Here is a 9,425-nt window from a genome sequence, read left to right on the forward strand (position 1 = left end):
AAGCTGTGAAAGGGTGGAGGAGGTGTGAGAGAGAAGATGAATGGCAGATGGTTCCCTTAATGTTTCCCTTTAAGGCCAGTCTGAGCCCGTATGCCCCAATTAAAATTTCCAACAGGGCACCCATCTATCCCGGATCTTTATTAGTATATGTTTTCTCATATGGGCGTTCCTGTGCTCCAGTGTTCGGGTGCGACTGCTGCTGAATTGACATGTATAAGGTCTGCTGGTGCAGACACCCTCAATTCCTCACATATGTATTAGTACATAGGTATATAGCCTACTCTCCTGTACACCAGTGGAGGCTTAGATTTCTCTCCTTACATCCACAATGGGAACTCTTAAAGGTGTTATCTTGGACTAATTAATTTTTTTTTACTATGAGGTTAAAACTTAACAGGCCAGTAGTTGCTAACTACCTGCCTGTTCATCCTGATGCTGGCTCAGAGTGGTCACTAACTGCTCCTGCCGGAGATTCATCTGCATCACGTCAGCAGAGCAGCTCTTCTGCTCTGCTCTGTGTATGAGGCGTGACTTCCGACATCATGCTGATTAACAGTTGGCTCCCAGCAGTTAGGCAGCGGGGAGCCGGTTGTCAATCAGCATGACATTGGCAGGGACGCCCCATCAACAGAGCGGAGGAGGAAGAGCTGCTCCATTGACGTGATGTCACTGGAATCTGTAGAATCTCTCGATGGAGCGGTTTGTGACCACTCTGTGCCAGCAGAGATCAGTGGCGGCACAACAAGCAGGTAGTTAGCAACTAACAAACAGTGCCTGTTAGTTCTTAGGTCCATAGTAAAAAAAAAAAAAAAGTCAAGGATAGTCCCTTTAACTGTAAATACACATCCCTTCCCCACATATACACTGACACCACATGCCATATACAGTATCTACAAATCCCAATAGCTGAACTACTGCAGTGATAATACTGGGAGAACTGGAATGTCGTATAACACCTAATAGCTGCTCGCAGAAGAGGACACTACAAGCTATATTAATAGCAAGACCTAAATACAGTGAAACATCTAATAGCTGCACACAGAAGACATTTACCAAGGAATGTGTAAGGGCATCTCCTTAGTAGTAACTCCAGTGATAAAATATGAACATTGCACATGAATAACTATAAATATGATGTGCTCTCATAACCGATAAATACGGGCACCATATAATTATTAGGTACCGTCAGGTCCAGACAGCATTTTTATAATTTAGTCTCTGTACAATATTTACAGCAGAACTGAAACTAAGAGCATCAAGATGTGAATGAAGTGTAGACCTTCAGCTTTAATTCATGGAGGATAATGTCTGTAAAGCGCGGTGGAATTAATGGCGCTGTACAAGTCAGTACAATAAATAAATACATTTACAAAATACTGCATTAACGGTTTACGAATTACAGCTATTATTACATATGAGATAAGCGCACAGAACACAAGTAAAGTGGATCAGCACAGAATCCTTTCCATTCACAGCATCTTGCCAAGTCAAGAACACTCTCAAGGAGATGGATGTATCATTGTCAAGGTCAACAATCAAAAGACGCCTTCTTTGTTGGAAATCCAGCAGGTTTATCTCAGGATGCAAACTACTGGTATCACTTAGGAACAGGAAGGACAGAGCGGACAGCAATAGTGATGAGCGAATGTGCTTGGATCAGGCATTATCTGAGCATGCTCGGGTGCTAACCGGGTGACTTCGGCGTGCTCGAAAAGCATGTTGGGGTCACGGCTGTTGCACGTCTCACTGCTGTTAAACAGTCGCAACACATGCAGGGATTGCCTGTTTGTTAGGCCTGCATGTGTTGCAGCTGTCGAACAGCCACGAGACATGCAACAGCAGGGACTCGAACATATAATTTGAGCACGCCGAAGTCACTCGGTTAGCACCCGAGCATGCTCAAATAACACCTTATCTGAGCACGCTCGCTCATCCCTAGAAAGCAACTGAAAAAAGCCGCCCAGTTTTGTTACAAGATTCAATAGAGAGATTAAACCAAGATTAACCTACACCAGAATGATTGGAAGAGAACAATATGGAGAAGGAACGGATGGGTTCATGATCCAAGACATCTCATATTACCTGTCTCACATGGTGCAGGCAGTGTTATGGCATATGGACATTTATCAATATATGATCCACTAATCATAATGTGCTAAGTATACTATATTATTCCGTCTGTTACACTGCAATGTCCATAAGGGAGTGAACAGAAATGCAAAAATTCAAAATTATAAAATTGTATTTTATTAAATTCTTAAAATTATGGAGATAATAGGACAATAGGGACACAATATGCTACCCACTCCTTTAACCACACTGATTACAAAACGTGTCAAGAAATACCAGAAACAGTCTGCACAAATAGATTAAAGGGAACCTGTCACCCCCAAAATCGTGGGTGAGGTAAGCGCACTGGCATCATGGGCTTATCTACAGCATTCTGCAAAGTACTGCAGCGCGCAGGCGCCCGGAAAGGTCAGAGAGGGCAGACAAAGTACGCTTGCGCAGGAGCCGCAGCGTGAAGACAAGAAGAGGACGTCATCTGATGAAGATGGGAGGACCCGGACCAGCAGCGGGACCGCCCCTGGGTGAGTATAATCTAACGTCTTTTTCTCGTCTTCAGGATACATCGGGGGCTTATCTACAGCATTCCCCTGTAGATAAGCCCCTGATGCCGGTGGGCTTACCTCACCTTCGATTTTTTTTTAACAGTGCGCATAGGCTGGCTAAATTCCTAGTTCCTTATGTTTAACCCCTTCATGACCTTGGGATTTTCCGTTTTTCCGTGTTCGTTTTTCGTTCCCCTCCTTCCCAGAGGCATAACGTTTTTATTTTTCCATCAATATGGCCATGTGAGGGCTTATTTTTTGCGGGACGAGTTGTACTTTTGAACAACATCATTGGTTTTACCATGTCGCGTACTAGAAAACGGGGAAAAAAATTCCAAGTGCGGTGAAATTGCAAAAAAAAGTGCAATCCCATACTTGTTTTTTGTTTGACTTTTTTGCTAGGTTCACTAAATGCTAAAACCGACCTGATATTATGATTCTCCAGGTCATTACGAGCTCATAGACACCAAACATGACTATGTTATGTTTTATCTAAGTGGTGAAAAAAAAATTCCAAGCTTTGCTAAAGAAAAAAAAAATTGCGCCATTTCCGATACCCGTAGCGTCTCCATTTTTCATGATCTGGGGTCGGTTGAGGGCTTATTTTTTGCGTTCCAAGCTGATGTTTTTATTGATGCCACTTTTGTGCAGATACGTTCTTTTGATCGCCCGTTATTGCATTTTAACGCGGCGACCAAAAAACGTAATTCTGGCGTTTCTAATTTTTTTCTCGCTATGCTGTTTAGCGATCAGGTTAATGCTTTTTCCATTACGTCCCTCAGGACAGCACCATGGAGGACGTCCTTCCTTGACCTATAGCGGGACAGGATCATAGAGAGGTTAAAAGGACCCTCCCACCTCCACCCTCCAGTGTTTTTTCCTGTCCCTACAGGGACGGTTGTATGAGAGGTTGCTCCTAGAGCGAAGATATCCTGTGGATTCTCTTCCCCCTGTCAAGTGGTCCGTGGCCGACACCTCACTGGGTAGAGGTCCCTCAGCTATCAGTGCTGTACCAGATGGACTCAGAGTTCGGGGATCTCAGCCTTCCCTTTTCCCGGTCAGACGGACCATGGCCGACTCCTCTTTGAGAGGTTTCTCAGCCATCAGCCTGTGTAATGGGCTTAGGGGGATCGTGCGGCAGGTCCAACCCTTCCCCCTGTCAAGTAGCCCAGGGTGGAAACTCCCCAGTGGGGAGTCCCTCAGCCCCAGAGACCAGTCGAGCGGACGGGCTCCTGGGCAGAGCCGCTTCCTCCCAGTGGGGGGGCTCTCGGCTCGGATGCTGACCGGCAAAACACCGCTTCTTCCGAAAAGTCGTGTGGTGGAGAAGGCCGTTGCACTCCCAGTGACGTCAGAGAGGAGCGCCGGCACATTTGATCGGCGTGCGTTCCACAATGGAACACGGAAGGGGGCACAGGCAGTAATGCAGCATGGACGCCGCTTCCTTCCACGGTAGGCTCTCGGCGTTACCAGCTCCCCCTGTCTTCTAGCAGGTATGGAGCCAGCACAGGTGAGTGCTTGGTTTAATGTTGCATCGATGGCCGGGGCCTCTGGACTGACTCTAGTCTCAGGCCTTTGTGCCAAAGCTGTACCTGGAACCCATTTGCAGCTAGGCCTTGGACCTCTAGGCTATGGTGGGGCCATATGTCCAGGCTACATCTCATGACTGGAATTTAGTTAGTTGCAGGTCTTGTCTGCACAGAGCCTTATGATCGGGCTTCAGAGTGACTTTGGAAGCATGCTTTCCATTTTCTGGTTCAATAAGCAAGTGTTTCACTTTTCTTTGCAACCTAACTACTCCATCCATAGGAGGACACAAGGTGTTAATTCAGCACATTGTCTCCATGAAGACTGCCCTCCAGCTGCGGCTCATTAATTAGCTCCTTCGGGTGGAGTCAGTCTGACAAATGAGATGTATTGTTCAGAGTGGAGATTTATCTGGAACTCTGATAGATTGCTCTTTTGCTTAAAAGTGTAAGTCTGGTCTCTTGTTTGGCACCTTCAGGCATGGCCTAGTCATACTGCCTCTATGTATCATATTGAGTGCCTCCGTGCATAATACTGCCTCTATGCATCATATTGAGTGCCTCCGGGCATAATACTGCATAATAGTTCCTCTATGCATCACATTGAGTGCCTCCGTGCATAATACTGCCTCTATGCATCATATTGAGTGCCTCCGTGCATAATACTGCCTCTATGCATCATATTGAGTGCCTCCGTGCATAATACTGCCTCTATGCATCATATTGAGTGCCTCCGTGCATAATACTGCATAATAGTGCCTCTATGCATCATATTGGGTGCCTCTGTGCATGATACTGCATCATAGCACATCTATGCATCATATTGAGTGCCTCTGTGGCATCATACTGTTTCATAGTTACTTCATGTATCATATTGCATCATATTGCTTCATGGTTCCTATATGCATCAAGGTGCTTCATTGTTCCGATATGCATCATAGCGCTTCATAGTTACTTTGTGTATCCTATTGCATCATATTGCTTCATGGTTCCTATCTGCATCATAGCGCTTCATAGTGACTCTGTGCGTCATATTGCATCACTGTTCCTATATGCATCATAGTGCTCGTATTGCCTTTGTGCATCATATTGCTTCAGGTTTCCTATGTGCATCATAGCGCTTCATATTGCCTTTGTGCATTATATTACAGCATATTGCTTCATGGTTGCTATACGCATCAGCGCTTCATATTGCCTTTGAGCATTATATTACAGCATATTGCTTCATGGTTCCTATACGCATCAGCGCTTCATATTGCCTTTGTGCATTATATTACAGCATATTGCTTCATGGTTCCTATACGCATCAGCGCTTCATATTGCCTCTGTGCATTATATTACAGCATATTGCTTCATGGTTCCTATACACATCAGCGCTTCATATTGCCTTTGTGCATTATATTACAGCATATTGCTTCATGGTTCCTATATGCATCATAACGCTTCATAGTGACTTTGCGCATTATATTACAGCATATTGCTTCATAGTCCCTATATTCATCATATTGCTTCATTGTTCCTATATGCACCATAGCGCTTCATAGTTACTTCATGCATCATATTGCATCATACTGCTTCATTATTTACATCATATTGTTTCATTGTTCCTATATGCATCATAGTGCTTCAAATTGCCTTTGTGCACCATATTTCTTCATAGTTGCTATATGCATCATAGCGCTTCATAGTAATTTGTACATCATATTGCATTATATTGCTTCATAGTTCCTATATGTTTCATAGGTCCTGTATGCATCATTTTGCATTATAAGGTTTCGGTGCCCTTTTGCAAGGCAGGGGGTATCAGTGTCGGGCTTCGTGCCTTTTTCGCCTCTGGCTGTGAGCCACTGGATCAGACCTTCTGTCTGGTGCCTTGTTGTGTGGCCGCACATTGTATCATTGGCCTACCACTTCACATTTTTGTCTTAGGCCTCAACTCTGGATATGGAGTCCTTGTGTTTTAGACCCAGATCCAGCTTCTGTTACTTCATTCTTTACAACAGGGCTTAGTCAAGCAGACAGATATGCTTGAATTGGCTTAGTAAAATCTGCATTTCTTCTGTTTGGAACAGGTCTCTCAGGTAGGTTCTACCTTGAGTGCTAAAGGCAAGTCTATTTCATAATTAGCTTTAAAAGATGACATACGTCATTTTGATACATTCTATAATCCTATAGAAGGACATACTACTGTCCCGGGAGCGGAAAATCCCACGAGTTGAAAGGAAGGATTCCTTGCGCCTCGGAATGCTTTGCCCTAAGATATTAGGACCATCTACAATTTGCATAGTTTTGGGCGCTCCCTTAAGACACATTTGTTCAGAGCGGCCTATCACGTTCCCTAATCAGTCATTTTATGTTTGTGTGTGTGTGTGTAGCCCATTCACTGTCTCCATCTATCCCCCACCCCCTGAGATGGTTGTGCCATCATTGTAAATAAAATATTGATACACACCTGTACTTTGTATCTTTCCCGCCTCATTGTAGATTGTAAGCTTTCAAGAGCAGGGTCGTCTTATTTTGCTTTAATTATTATATGGTTGTTACTTATGACCGTTGTGTTTGAAACTGTCAAACTGTAAAGCGCTGCAAAATATATTGACGCTATATAAATAAAGTTTATTATTGTTGTTATTATTAATCCATCCCAAACTCTACATTCGGCAATCAGACAGATTCTTGTCCCATAAGTCTGTTGCGTTATGTTACCAGGGACATCAGCACTGGCTTCTGTACCTTGTGGTGAAGCAGCAGCACTGTGTCGTGTGGCAGAGGATCCCATACTCACGGCTCTTACAGCAGTCACGGCTCCTAAGATAAATGAAACCGTATCCAGGGCTCTTACTGTTCAGACCCCATAGTCTCACTGCCTCACAGTAGATAATCTCCCTCCGTAATGGGGAAGAGACCTACTTTTTTCCAGCCATGGAATATGGTTACTCCCACAATGGCAGTCTGGGTGTATAAAGATCCCTGAGACGATTGCCTCTTGGGATATGTATGAGCATAATATGCATATATGGACAAATAAGTTGACATACTTATAATGCCTGGACTAATGACTCGTATAAATGCAGTTCCGAATAATTTAAAGTGTCGGAAGATTTTTACTAGCACCACCACATTCATTGATTCAGAGTCCTGACTCCCTGTGTCTAACATCAAGTAATACAGGAGTGATGACCCACGTTTCTCTTTCAGCGCTTCTAATAGAAGCCAGACGTTGGTAGTGGCAGGAGATATTACCTGCCGGAGGGTGTATTCCTTAGTTTCAATAATATATAACCCTTCTTGGGGTTAGACATCTAAGGATTTGGAATAGACGTGATCTCCTGGATGAGTACTGTGCGTACATCCCAATGCTCTGCCATTATCCATGTACTAACTTATTGGTTTGATCTTCCCGCAGTCCAGGGCCTCTGTCCTGCAGGTCTCCTTGTAGTACGGTAAGCTGGTCTGTAACCAAGGCTTAACCTGAGCCCAGAAGGACCGATAAAGGAACAACCCTGGGTTATAAGCACATGCAGCTTATTATTGGTCGGTACAGTCCTCATTGTGTGGTGGCTGTGACTTTCACTATATTTTGCTGGGCAGTAAGGTTCTCTAACCCTATTCTGGGGCGGTGATGTCTATAAGTATCTATCACAATAAATAACTTGCTGTGGTTCATTATTGGTATTGGGGTACAATGGGTGAATCTCACTCTCTGCTCCTGATGCTTATTTCATTTACCACATTCATACTGAAATTGGCCATTATAGATGTATACCAGACACTCACTACGGTGATTTTCTTTGCGGATCTCTTTAGATATCTATGGTTTTTCTTATCTTTCAGATCCTCTATATATTTAGTCTGGTTTTTGCCTGGGACTTTGATTCCTGGGCTTCTGTACCCACCCTGGGAGAGTTACTTTGGTATTCTCCATGGTGCTGTCCTGAGGGACGTAATGGAAAAAGGGAAATTAGACTTACTGGTAATTCCATTTCCAGATAGTCCCTCAGGACAGCACCCATAGTTCCCTCCCTTATGTTTCTGTTTTTTTAGGATTATTCGGGATTAATCTACCGGCAGATCGTTTATCCTTCGGGTCACCATGGCTCGAAATTAAGATGAAGCAGTTTAATGGTTATTACAGACATGTTTGTAAGGGCACATTTGGACCATTTATTTTCATCCTCGGTGGTACTTTGAAACAACACTGGAGGGTGGAGGTGGGAGGGTCCTTTTAACCTCTCTATGATCCTGTCCCGCTATAGGTCAAGGAAGGACGTCCTCCATGGTGCTGTCCTGAGGGACTATCTGGAAATGGAATTACCAGTAAGTCTAATTTCCCTTTTTTTTATTGATAGATAGGGCGATTCTGAACGCGACAATACCAAATATGTGTAGGTTTGATTTTTTTTATTGTTTTATTTTGAATGGGGTGAAAGGGGGGTGATTTAAACTTTATATTTTTTTATTTTTTTTCACTTTTTTTTACTTTTTTTTTAACTTTTGCCATGCTTCAATAGCCTCCATGGGAGGCTAGAAGCTGGCACAACTCGATCGGCTCTGCTACATAGCAGTGATCATCAGATCGCTGCTATGTAGCTGAATTGCAGGTGTGCTATGAGCGCCGACCACAGGGTGGTGCTCACAGCTAGCCAGGATCAGTAACCATAGAGGTCTCAAGGACCTCTATGGTTACAATGCAGAAGCATCGCTGACCCCCGATCATGTGACGGGGGTCGGCGATGCTCGCATTTCCTGCCGCGCGGCCGGAAGCGGTAGTTAAATGCCGCTGTCTGCGTTTGACAGCGGCATTTATCTAGTTAATAGTGGCGGGTGGATCGCAATTTCACCCGCTGCTATTGCGGGCACATGTCAGCTGTTCAAAACAGCTGACATGTCCCGGCTTCGATGTGGGCTCACCGCCGGAGCCAGCATCAAAGCGGGGGTTCTGACCTCGGACGTACTATCCCGTCCGAGGTCAGAAAGGGGTTAAGTATCAAGATGTCCCTGATCCTCATATGTCTGAAACCGATTAAAAACTCCCCAGAATAAATATAGCAATGTAGACTGAAATAGTGCTGGATATACTTACAATGTGTGGGGCTGGTGCCGTGTCCCTCTACCCCGACGCGCGTTTCATCCACACTTCTTCATTTTAAATTTGTGCATTTCTGTTTACTCCCTTATGGATGTTGCATTCTGGCATATGGAGCCTCACTGTCTAATCTAAGCATCTTGCTTCTAAATGCTATTCTTTGAGGAGGTGGATGCCTGTCATGATCTCCATGGCCAGAGAACT

This window comes from Ranitomeya variabilis, chromosome 1, assembly GCF_051348905.1.
Source record: "Ranitomeya variabilis isolate aRanVar5 chromosome 1, aRanVar5.hap1, whole genome shotgun sequence".
Taxonomy (NCBI): domain Eukaryota; kingdom Metazoa; phylum Chordata; class Amphibia; order Anura; family Dendrobatidae; genus Ranitomeya; species Ranitomeya variabilis.